Source organism: Phascolarctos cinereus, unplaced genomic scaffold, assembly GCF_003287225.1.
Source record: "Phascolarctos cinereus isolate Bilbo 61053 unplaced genomic scaffold, phaCin_HiC Scaffold_1;HRSCAF=81, whole genome shotgun sequence".
Taxonomy (NCBI): domain Eukaryota; kingdom Metazoa; phylum Chordata; class Mammalia; order Diprotodontia; family Phascolarctidae; genus Phascolarctos; species Phascolarctos cinereus.
This window is the reverse complement of record NW_027555514.1, coordinates 86,410,353-86,423,161: the sequence shown is the minus strand read 5'-3', so window position 1 is coordinate 86,423,161 and position 12,809 is coordinate 86,410,353.

Below are 12,809 nucleotides of genomic sequence, written 5' to 3'. Positions count from 1 at the left end.
TAAGCAAGACAGGCCCTGTCTTCAAGGAGTTTATATACTAATGGAAAAGGCAACATATAAAAGGAGACCTACAGTTGGGAAGGGGGTAGGAAGAAGGTGAAATGATTAGGAAGTGGTGTGTTGTGTATTAAAGCAGTACATACATATAGTTATTGTTGTCAATAGTGTCGGGATATAAATATCACACTGCATGTGCCTCTCTGGTCTCAGTGTTGAAGGGATAAACTGTCTAGGTACAGAATAAGAGACATATTGCCAGACATGGCCAGTGTGTTGATTTGTTTTGTTTAGTAGTTCTTTGTTGTTAGTAGGGTTCCAATGGGGTGGGAGAGAAAGAATTACTGGGACGCATTTATTTACTCAATACTCAAATAGATCTGTGATTTTCAAAAGTTCACTCCAGCAATGCAGATCTCAACCCACCCATGCCTGGTCTTCCTCTGGGATTTTTGTCCATGTTCTTCCATAAGCCAGCCATAGGGAGTCTACTTGTTGCAGCCTTCCTTAATTTCTTCTGATATTTTGAGAGTACCAATGTAATCTTTTGGCTGGCTAGCTGTCATTTCTCACCTTCAATACATGATAAATCTATTTTTTCTTCCTATCATTCAATTACTTGTTGAAATCTTTTACTCCTATTCTTTTTTTGAGTGCCTTATTGCTTATATATCATAGCCTGCACACACTCAGAACATGCCTCTTCATTGCCCTCTGTATGATATTCATTTTTAATTCATTAGGGACTGCTGTATTCCATGTCTCGCTGCCATATAGCAATATCAGCAGCATAATGGTATTAAAAAGGTGAACATCAGCTTCCATGGATTGTTTAGGATCATTAAAGGAGCTTTGCCATTTTAAAAAGGCAATCCATTCTATTAACCTTCTTCTGTTCAGATCTGAGGCCATCTATACTGTCATCTCCAGATACGCATAATAATGGACAAGTTCTATAGGTTGTCTGTACAAATGCATGTCATTATCTTGGTAACAGAAATTCTCCATCCATTTGGTCTTTCATGCATGGATGATCAGGCCAGACTCCTTTGAGTGGTTATGGGTATCTCAAAGAGACTCTACAATATTCCAGGCTTTGATGCAATTGCCACGATACAATTTATAAACAGGATCACTGGAAGAACCTCATCATCCACAGGGAATCCCTCTTCAACTTCAACTCTGCAATGGATCTTCTCCATCACAGCAATACATTTCTTCATTTTACACCTTATCTGATATGTATGGTCATAGGGTCATTGAACAGGACTGTTTATGTTGATATCTTTCAAGGAATCTTGAATGATTTTGATGCATGGAAAGAAGACACCTTTTTGAAAAAGAGCCTGTAAGGCAGCATTTTGTTTTACTGAATCAAAAGTTGTGGATGTTTAGGTAACCAATAAGCAATAAGCAGATGGCATATTATATTCTCTATATATTTCACTTAGTTATAAAATGACATTTTAAAAATTTTTCAATGATATAGGGTTCTTTAAAAAATATTTCACATTTCATCAATAGCTGCCATGATCTAACCCACAGAATCACAAAGTTAGGAAAGACCTTAGAGTTCATCTAGCCAAACCCTTTTACTTAATAGATGAGGACACCGTGGTACAGACATGTAAAGTAACTAACTTAAGATCACTCCAAAAGTGGTAGAGTTTGAACTAGAACCTAGGTCCCCTGACTCATAGTCTAAGAATTGCTCCACTAACTTATACAGCCTCCCAACTTGAAAACTGAGTCTTCAGTGTCTGTCAAAAATTTAGTGGCTTAATAACAGCAGATGAAAAAAATATAGGGAAAGATAAAAGAAACTTAAAATATCATATATGGCTCACACTGATATTGTGCTTTAAAATTTGCCAAGCACTTTGCTTACCACTTTGAAAGTAGTTATTTTTTGTATTAATTTATTTTGATTTATCAACAATCAGTTCCACAAGCTTTTGAGTTTTAATTTTTCTCCCCTTCCCTCCCCACTTCCCTCCCCAAGATGGCATGCAATCTGATATAAACTATTCATATACATTCCTATTAAACATATTTTCACATTAGTCACAGTGCAAGGAAGATTCAGACCCAATAGGAGGAACCACAAGAAAGAGAAAACAAAACAAAACAGAAGGGAAAAATAAGAGCAAATAGTATGCTTCGATCTGCAATCAAACTCCATAGTTCTTTCTTTGGATGTGGATAGCATTTTCCATCATGAGGCTTTTGGAGATGTCTTAGATCCTTGTGTTGCTGAGAAGGGTTAAGTCTATCAATATTAGTCATCACACAATGTGGTTGTGACTGTGTACAACTTTCTCCTGGTTCTGCTCACTTCACTCAGCATCAGACCATACAAGTCTTTTCAGGTTTTTCTGAATCTGCCTGCTCATCATTTCTTGTAGCACAATAGTATTCCATTACATTCACATACCACAACTTGTTCAGCCATTCCCCAGTTGATGAGCATCCTCTCAATTTCTAATTCTTTGCGACCACAAAAAGAGCTGCTATAAATATTTTTGTACATGTGGGTCCTTTTCCCATTTGTATAATATTTTTGGGATACAGCCTTAGAAATGCTATTGCTGGGTCAAAGGGTATGCACATTTTTATAGCCCTTTGGGCATAGTTCCAAATTGCTCTCCAAAATGGTTGGATCATTTCACAACTCCACCAACAATGTATTGGTGTTCCAATTTTCCCATATCTTCTCCAACATTTCTCATTTTCCTGTTTTGTCATGTTGGCCAATCTGATAGGTATGATGTGATACCTCAAAGTTGTTTTGATCTGCATTTCTCTAATCTAGTGATTTAAGAGCATTTTTTCCATATGACTATAAATGGCTTTAATTTCTTCATCTGAGAACTGTCTTTTCATATCCTTTGACCATTTATCAATTGGGGAATGACTTCTGTCAGTAGTTATTGCGAGTGTTTCTAGTTCTCTCTCTCTCTCTCTCTCTCTCTCTCTCTCTCTCTCTCTCTCTTTCTCTTTCTCTTTCTCCTTCCCTCTCTCCACTAATATATGCATAGGGAAATATGAGGTATAGAGTTAGAACTAAGAATTCTGGCATCTAAAGCAAATTCATTTGAGGAGGGGGATGAGGATGGGAAATTAAGGTATGGTTACTCCTTTGGGAGGCTGCTGTAGACTAGAGACAGAAGTCATGAGGGTTAAGAAGGTTGAGGAACTAGGAGGCCAAGGTATTTTAAGTAGGCAGGGGAAGAGGGTGAGCCAAGTATTAAACTTACAGGAGTGGGGGTGGGGGGGGTGGAACAGAATGACCTGAAGGTTTACTGAGGTCAACAGCAAAGATCTGGACAGGATGAAGTGACTCTTACTTTATCACTCAACAATCTTCTTCCCTCAGTTTTATGTTTCTATACCCTCTTCCATTTCACACTTTGTTAGACACAGCATTGCTCCTAAATTATAAGAAGTAGAGTAAGGATTTGAACCCAGGCCTTCTGGCTCTTAGTCCAGTGTCCTTTCCACTATATCATGATATCTTTACACTATAGCATATGCTCTTTTAATAAAAAGGAAGTGTTCCATAGACAGAAAATAAGACTTAAGGAGAATATATGCCCCATAGAGGATGATGATTAACATCTACTAGATTATCCCTAATTATACTACTTTTACATATAAGAAACAGGAGGAACACTGCACCAGAGATAGGAACCAATAAAGAACATTAATTCCAAAGTCAGAAATCAGACTGAATATTGTTTTAACATATAATCTGGCATATTTAGCTGAGTTAAAAAACTGAATTCCCAGTATCAAGGATTATACTATCTCAGAGCTGAAAGTGACATCACAGTCACTTACTCCCATATACATCTTGAACAGAATTCCCTCTTCAATATTCCTAAGTAATTGGCTAACCTCCACTCATAAATTCAGGAATGGGGAATTCCCAATCTACAGAGGCAGCCCATTCAAACTTGGGGTAACTCTCACTGCCAGGAAGTTTTTCCTTTTAACAGGATGGAACTGATGTTTCTACAACTTCCACATATTACTCCTAGTTCTGCCCCCTGGGGCCAAGCAGACAAAATCTAATCTATCTTTCCTGAGATGATCCATTAAATACTTTAAGACAGCTATCATGCCTCCCCTAAGCCTTTTCTTCTCCATGTTAAATAACCACCAGTTCCTTCAACTGATATTTTCACTGCATGGTCTCCATTTCGTCACCATCTTGTTTTGCCCTCTTCTTTGCATGTGGCAGCTTGTTACTACTCAAACTGATCTGTGTAGTTTGGATGCTCCCCTCAACAATACAGATCATAACCCATTTATGCCTAATCATTCTCTGAGGTCTTATCTACAAATGTACTTGTTCATCTGTACTGTGAACACCACATATACACAATGATGGACATGCTCTATATGTTGTCCATCCAATTGCAAGTCATTATCTGGGCAAATTACATTATTTACTTAGTCTTTCCTATTTGTTTGATCAGATTTTCTTAAAGTGATTACAGATCTCAACTAGGAGGCTCTGCATTGTCCCAGGGATTGACGCAATCAGTACAGTGGTGATATTCTTACAAATGTGTACCATGACAAGATTACCAAGTGTGCCATGAAATATTTTCTATCTCCTCTAGACACCTATTGCAATAAAACCAACTTGTGGATCTGACCCTCCAAGTAGACCTTGGGAGACATTCTTTCATTTAGCAGCACCAATTTCCTTTGTCTTCTGGTTTCATTTATAGTGAGAACATCAATATTAATGCAATTTAGTTTTGGTAATACGTCTACTCATTGGTCACAGTGCAAAGATTTCACTTTAACATTGATAAATGGTCCAAAAATTGTCATTCTTAGCAACTCCTGGCCCAATTTCTGCTCTTCTGCTACCAATACTGAAGAAGGAAAAAGAGGCTACATAGGACTGGGGGTCATTTTAAAATTTTTATTTCATAAATTGTTATGACTAAAATTTGTTACCAAGTGGTCAACCTACTGGAGATGAACCTCTTTGTACTTAGCTAGGCTGGCCCTCACAAAGCAAATATGCTTTGCTGCCTTTTAGAATAGTAGGACCTGTCAAAGTGGCATAGCCACTAAGAACTCAAGGTTACTTCCATATCACAATGACGCATAAAAAACCCAACTTTGCATCAGGTCTTTGGACTGTGTGAAAACCAAAAGGCAGATGCATAAGCCTAGAATTTCTAGCATTATGTGTTATTGCTTCTCATAACTACTTTAGTTATGAGCTAACCTGGACTACTCATCATTCTCCAAACACTTACCTTGATCCACATTCTTCTTGGAGTACTTTCCTCCACTACCCCATTTCTACCTACTGAAATCGTCTCTATACTTTCCAAGGTGCAGCTCTAATTCTACCTCATGCTATAATACCTTCCCCAGTTCCATCAAACAAAAGTGAGCGCTCCTCTTCTGGACCCTCCCCTCCCCCCCCTTAGTACTTGCTTTGTACCTTTCTTATAACACTCAGAACATTGTTATGAATATATACTTAACATTGTTATAAATATTACAATTATCTCTGTCCAAATCTTATCCCCCCTTGAATTAGATTGTAAATTCATTAAAGGTACAGGCCAAGACTATGTCTTTAATCCTCTTTGTATATCCTACAGCACAATGGTGCTCGATAAATATTGTTTGATGTGGCACAGGTAAGTGAACAGAACGAGGAAAACAATTTATACAAAACCAATAACACTGCAAAGAAAAGCAAATTTAAAAGTCTTGAGAACTTGGATCAATGTAATGACCAGTCACAATTCTAAAGGACTGATAAAGAAGCATGTGAATCCATTTTCTGACTAGGCATTAAAGCACAAAAATGACATATATTTTCAGACCAATGTAGGAATTTGCTTTGTTTGACTATACGTATTTCTTACGTGGGTTTTGTTTCACCTATTTTTTTCAGTTGGAAGTAAGTAGAAGAGAGAACAGACTAGCAATAAGGTAGCCCCCAAAAAAGGGAAACAAAGGAAAGAGGGTCATTGCAGTTTTCACTGCAACAAGTGGAATTTGGTTTCTATATTCAGAACTAAAAAACACTAAATTGGATCATAAAAATAGGTAAAGAAATATCATTTGGATAATTTTGAAAAAAGTAAATAATTCAAGGCTAGTAATAATAATAAAATAGTAAAAATACTGCTTTGAGGGAAATGAGAAAGCTTAATAGATGTTTAGTCTCTCCTGCTCCTATTATTATGTATCCAAGAAAGTTACACAGTGGGAAGTTTGCCTGTCATCTTCTTTTGAATGTGAGCTGTCACTCAAAGTACTATTCAGTGATTTGGAACAATAAATGCAACAGCCCTCAGTTCAGAAGTAATCATATATCTTCTTCCCAGAGGTGATTAATGGAACAAGACTAATCATTAATTTAGAGTAGTACAGGTAAATTCTAAATGCTACTGTAGAGAATACTCTCCTTAAATGCTTAAACTGCTATCAGGGACCGACTTGACTTGCACTAAGGAGAATACATCTCATTCTATTCAGCTTATAGTCAACAGAACAACATCAGTGAAAGCTTCACTTGAGGCTAGTTGAGCTTCAAACAACCACAACATTTCACATCTGATTTCTCAACAGGAGCTTGTAGTCCCTAGAGGGTACAAATGCAAACTGCATTACCACCTTTATTCCTACATGGGCGTGTTATACAAAATGGCAATACTAGGACAAATTGCCCAATATGGAAAAATAAGACCAAGCCCAACAACAAGATACAGATCAGTCAGGCCATAATCTAGAAGAATGCAGCCCAAAGATATCCCTTTTAAGCCTCCACCATAAACCTTGGTCTTTGAATTTACATATGACTGATCTTTGGTACCCTTGGCCAAAGTATTAATAACTTACATATGTAAATGAAGCAAGAAGTCAGTCAACAAGCATTTATTAAGGGCTTATAATGTGCCCATCAATGTGCTAAGCACTGGGGATACAAAGAAAGGCAAAAATAGGAGATCTGCTCTCAAGGAGCTCAAGTTCTAATGAAGGAGACAACATGCAGAAAAAAAAATGGACACACAAGATATGAAGCAAATGGAAGATAATCTTAGGGCAAAGACACTCACACTGAGGGGAACAGGAAGGGTCTACCGCAGAAGACAAACATACTGCCCTATACTAACACTATGGTCTATGTAAAAAGGAAAACAAAGAGTCTAAAATTTAATAACCAAACAAATTAACTGATCATGCTTGTAGGTCTCTTCCAAAGAGGCAGACCAGAGGCATAAGTAGTTTCCATCCCACACCAGTCTCCTGCCTTTAAAGCAAAGGAAGAAATTGCCACTCCATCCAGCTGGGTCTCCTTTCTTGGTCTCCAGCCTCCCTTGGAAGAGGAAAAACACATTCATTCCATGGTATTATAGACTCCTCCCTCCAGGAAAAGGGGGGGGGAAGCGTTCCATCAAGTTTCCTGTCTGATTTCTTTCTTTGGGAAGAGAATAATATTTAGCACTTATTCTTAGAACTTATCCTTAGGTCTGAACCCCTAAACTCAGAAAGAACTCCACCCTAAGGCCAATGGATGTGGTCTCATGGACAATGGAAACTTATTTCTCAAAGATTAACAAACTCCTTCCGGGACACACCCTCTCCGCCCCAGTGATTCTGAACCCTCATTCAAATTTTGATTCAGTCCTCCATTGCCCTACACCATATTTCCATTCCCCCTCCCCCCCATCCAACCTCTGTAGTGACTCACTCTTGTGACCTACCTCTTCCATTGTGCTCTCTAGAATGTTTGTTCCGTAGGCATCTTGCTTTCATCTTTCCTGCTCCTTCCATCTTCTGGCTCTCACTGAGACCTGGTTCCCTCCTGACCAGAAAGCCTCCATGGCCACCCTAGCTAGTACTAATTGTACTTTCACTCATTCCCGAACTCACTGGCCAAAGTAGGAAATTTGGAATACGCCTTGCTTCCAATGCTACTTTTAGGTTATCCCTCTATCAACAGTAATCTCTCCTTCTTTGAGGTTCACTCAATCCACAACTGGCATTGTCTCAGACAAACTGACACCTGGGAAAAGTTTTAGCTTTAAAAGGCCAAGGTCTCCCATTGCACCTGGGGCAATCTCCAGTCATCTTGATTTATATGTTGCCACTGGACCCAGATAGTTACAGAGCAGAGAGTAAGGCTGGTGATTTTGCACAGCCCTGCCTCACTTAAATCCAATTCACTTGCAAGTCAAGACATCACCACCTTTCTGACGTCACTAGTCCTCTTCAAGAACAAGGACAAACAACAAAAAATCTACAACTACCACCCAATCAAAATTCTAGTAGCTGTTGTCTACTGACTTTCAGGGTACTTCTTTCCTTAATGAGTTCAGTGCTTGGCTTTTATGTTCTTTCTCTTATCCCCAACACCTGCATTCATACTAGTGAACTTTGATATATATACTGATATTCCTTCAAACATCCTAACATCACAGTTCCTTAACTTAATTATTTCACATGACACACTCTTCTACCTCACCTAAGCCACCTACAAATATGTTATATGTCCTTTATCTTTATTTATTTAGCGAGGCAATTGGGGTTAAGTTACTTGCCCAGGGTCACACAGCTAGTAAATATCAAGTGTTTGGTCTGAGGCCAGATTTGAACTCAGGTCCTTCTGACTACAGGGCCGGCGCTCTATCCACTGCACCCACTAGCTGCCCCATATCCTTTTATCTTGCCATTGCCCACAGTTACTTCCACACCCATCACAGCTTCCATGTTTATGAATTCTAAAATTCCCTTATTTGATCAAAATATATTGTCATTCCACCTGTCCCTTAGCCTTGCAACCATAAAATCTACTCTTCATCCATACACTGACCTTCAATCCCTTGACTCCTCAGTTCTTTCCCAGGCCATCACCCCTGCACCAGCTACATTCTCTTCCCTTCCAAATCCTGATGAACTCTACACTACTCTCTTCTCTTAAATTCCTTGCCCCTTGTATCACTGATTTTCTCCAGCCAAGCTTCATCCTTGGAATACTCCTACCATCCACTGCCTTGATTCCTACATATATGCTGCTGAATGAAGCTGAAGGGGGAAAAAAATAACCAAAAAAGTGCTGACTGGATCCACTACAAATGTATGTTATATAAACATAATTAAGTGGCCAAGCTCTACCTCTAGGTAGACAGTGCTACGGGCCACCTAAGGCACAGCTAAATGCAGTAAGACTCATGACCAGCAGATTGTTCATTAGGTAATAAAATTTTTGGCCACAGGGACCCATGAAACAAAGAAAAAATTTAAACAGTACTCAGTTCTGTGTGGCTCTCTCCTTGTGTGGTGATGCAGTGATGGAATGGCAAAAAAAAAAAGTCAAAGGGTACTAAGAATCACAAAGGTTTTAAATGGCCTATAAACATTAATGTAACAGTGGTATTTAAATGTGAGACCTTTATCCAGTGATCAACAAATTGCTATAAATTAGAAGAAATGGACCACATCAGTATCAATATTATCAGTATAAATGAAATCAGAAGATGTTGCAGTTCAATAGAAGAATGTCTCATAATATCTCCTTGGAGAGACAATAACCAAAGGCCATAATAAATATCATTTTCATAGGACACTTAGTCTTCCAGTCTTATAGCGCTCATGATAAGCCTCAGCAATAAGTAATCCACTATGAAGATAACTGCAGCTTATGTGTTAACATCGGTAGGAGAAGATGCAGAAGTAGAGAAATTCTTCAGAGAACTTAAGATACTCCGAACTATATCTACATCCATCCATCCATCCATCTATCTATCTATCTATCTATCTATCTATCTATCTATCTATCTATCTATCTATCTATCTATCTATCTGCCGGGATACTTGATGATTTCAATGTGAAGGTGGGCACAAGGGGAAGATGTTGAAAAATGTGTTTGGAGATATGGCTAAGATTTGAGAAATGAAAGATGTCAAAGGAGGTCAAAGACTGCTCTGAGACTTCACATCTAGAACATGGAAAATTTTTTCCAGAAAAGATTCAGAAAGTAATAGACATGGCAAACACCAAATAATGTTGCAAAACATCAAATTGACATAATAATAGCTGGTATGTATAAGGCCCTTTAAGGTTTGCAAAGTACTTCATATATTTTATCTTTCATAACAGCCCTGTGAGGTAGATATTATTATCTCCACTTTATAGATGAGGAAACTGTAGCTCATAGAGAGTAAGTGCCTTGGGGCAGCTAGGAGGTGCAGTAGATTGAGCACCAGCCCTGGAGGATCTGAGTTCAAACATGACCTCAGACATTTGATACTTACTAGCTACGTGATCTGGGACAAGTCACTTAACCCCAATTGCCTCACCAAAACAACAACAAAAAACAAACAAACCAAAACAACAACAACAACAAAAAGAGATTAAATGCCTTAACCATGGTCACATAGCTAGTATCAGAAGAGGGTTCAGACTCAGGTATCTCCTGCCTTCACATCCAGTATTCTTTCTATTACTGCCTAACAGACATCTTAACAGACAGGAAACAACTTGTTATTGATGTGGGAGTCATATTAGAATCAGCTATTAGTAAGACCATTGACTAAGGCAGAACAAAGGTGAAGATTGATATCAAATTAAAAGAAATGCTAAGGATGAGAAGTTATAGTAAACAACTGCGACAGCTTCAAAATGACCTCTTCGAATAAGCCATCAAAGCTCCCCACCCCCCCAAAATAGGAAAAGGTAAAGACACTGACTTCAATTATCATTATATGCTATAAAAGTTCAACCGAAGGAAGAATTGCCAAATAAGGAAGCCCAGAGAGCCCTGTAACTATATTAGCCAGCAAACATTTGATCCTTGCCATAGTGGAGAGCCATGGTAGCCAAGGAGGACAATACCAGGGTGGAATTCAAACTCATTTGTAAAACGCTAAAGAGGCTCTAGATGGTAGATCACAAGTAGTATTGCTGCTGTGTAAGAGGTTGAGAGGTTGTGACTCCGTAAAGACTGAAGTACATGACGGGTCATCTGGAATGAATTCACAGACTCAAGCATTCTCTAATTCAAGGTGGCAAAGATTTATTGTTATGCTTTTCAGTGGGCAAGGATTCTTAAGGATCCTGCGAGAGACTGAGAATGCAGCTAGGGTTTATATGGAAAAGAGCATGGGAAAGAAATGCCAGGGACACTGATGAGGTAATCCAAAGATGCAGGTGTCTTTGGGGGCTATGGATGGGAAAGTATAGGGAGTATACCAGACAGGGAGGGAGATGACAGAGGTATGGATCTTTGGAATCTGGCAGGAGGAAAAGTCCTTGGGCTGGCCAAGGACAAAACTCCTTGGGCTGGGCAAGGCACCCCTCTCCCTCTGTCTTAATGAGAGAATGCTCTGCAATAAGGAAAAGCTTTCTCACAAGACAGGAACTTACTAAGGAATTGGGAGGCTTCCAGAGACATGATCTGAGGGCTGGGGCCTGAGCAGCCCAGCTCTGTGTAGCTGTACCAGGGACAGAGATAAGGGTTGTGCTGAGGCCCATGCATGAATAACTGCTAGGCACAGTGTCCTTGGGCTGGGCAGTGGTTGTCAGAGACAGTGTTTCTGAGACTAGGAAGAAATTGGGGTACAAACACAAGCACCCAAGTACCCCATCAGTATGATCTCATAAAACAGTGAAAAGCAGTGAAAGTGAACACAAGTCTGCAGAAAGCTTGGCATGAGACCCAACTGAACAATATCATCCGAAGATCATTTATAAACAAAACTCGTGGGACAGAAAGGTAAATGGGACGAATTTGTCGGTGTTTCTATAGTGATTTATTTATCACATTTGGATCCCTCCCACATGTAAAAATGGTACTTTAGTCACTTACTACCTGTGAGATATTGGGCAACCAAATTCTGAGTCTCAGTTTCTTCATGTGTAAAATGGCGAGGGGTATTAATCTAGTTAACCCTTAAATTTCTTCTAGTTATAAGTCTACATTCTTATGATCCTAAGAGGCTAAACTAAATAAATACATAATGAAGAAATCTGTGCTAGAGTAGACAATAATCTTGAAAGCACTGAGGTACCATTTTTACAAGATATCTCAAGGACAGGAAGATACCCCCCATCTAGGAGGGAAAAAAAAATCACATTTAACATACAGAAAGGGAGACTGAAAGGACATTAATTACTACTAATCTATATGTTCATTTTTTTAATCTTTAAAAACATTTTTATGAAAATAATCGATAGGGATATCAGGGATATCACCAATGAAACTATTCTCTGCAGTAGTCTACACCTTTACAATCACATAATTGACTGAGAAGGGCAGAGAATATAACTATTTATTATTTATGAATTACAATAAAAAGCATTTGACTTGATAGATTGAAATGCAGTTTTTAAAGGCTCTCTCTTCTAACAAAGAGCCTCTTATGCATATGTTAACATAGAAGATTCCTTGACAAATTCAACCATAGATAGCTATGTTCCATGACCTTCTGATTCTTAATGTTAAGTAGGGCACAAAATAAGGAAATACATGCTTACCAAAGGTGTGTTCACTACTATCATGGATGTCTTGTGCAAGGTACATGAGGTCTTCCAGATGTTCTTGTTTATGGATGCCATTATGTTGTCTACATCAAACTCAAGAGCATTACAGGGGCTCCTAGATTGTAGCTATGATTAACTAAAAGCATTCAGCCTAACAATCTGTATAAAAATAAAAACAAAATGATGAAAAATATATTGTACATATTTTGGTATGCTCTTGGATGGCTAGCGCTTTGAATTAGCACATTGGTACATGCATCTGGGACATGGACTGAAGATGGAC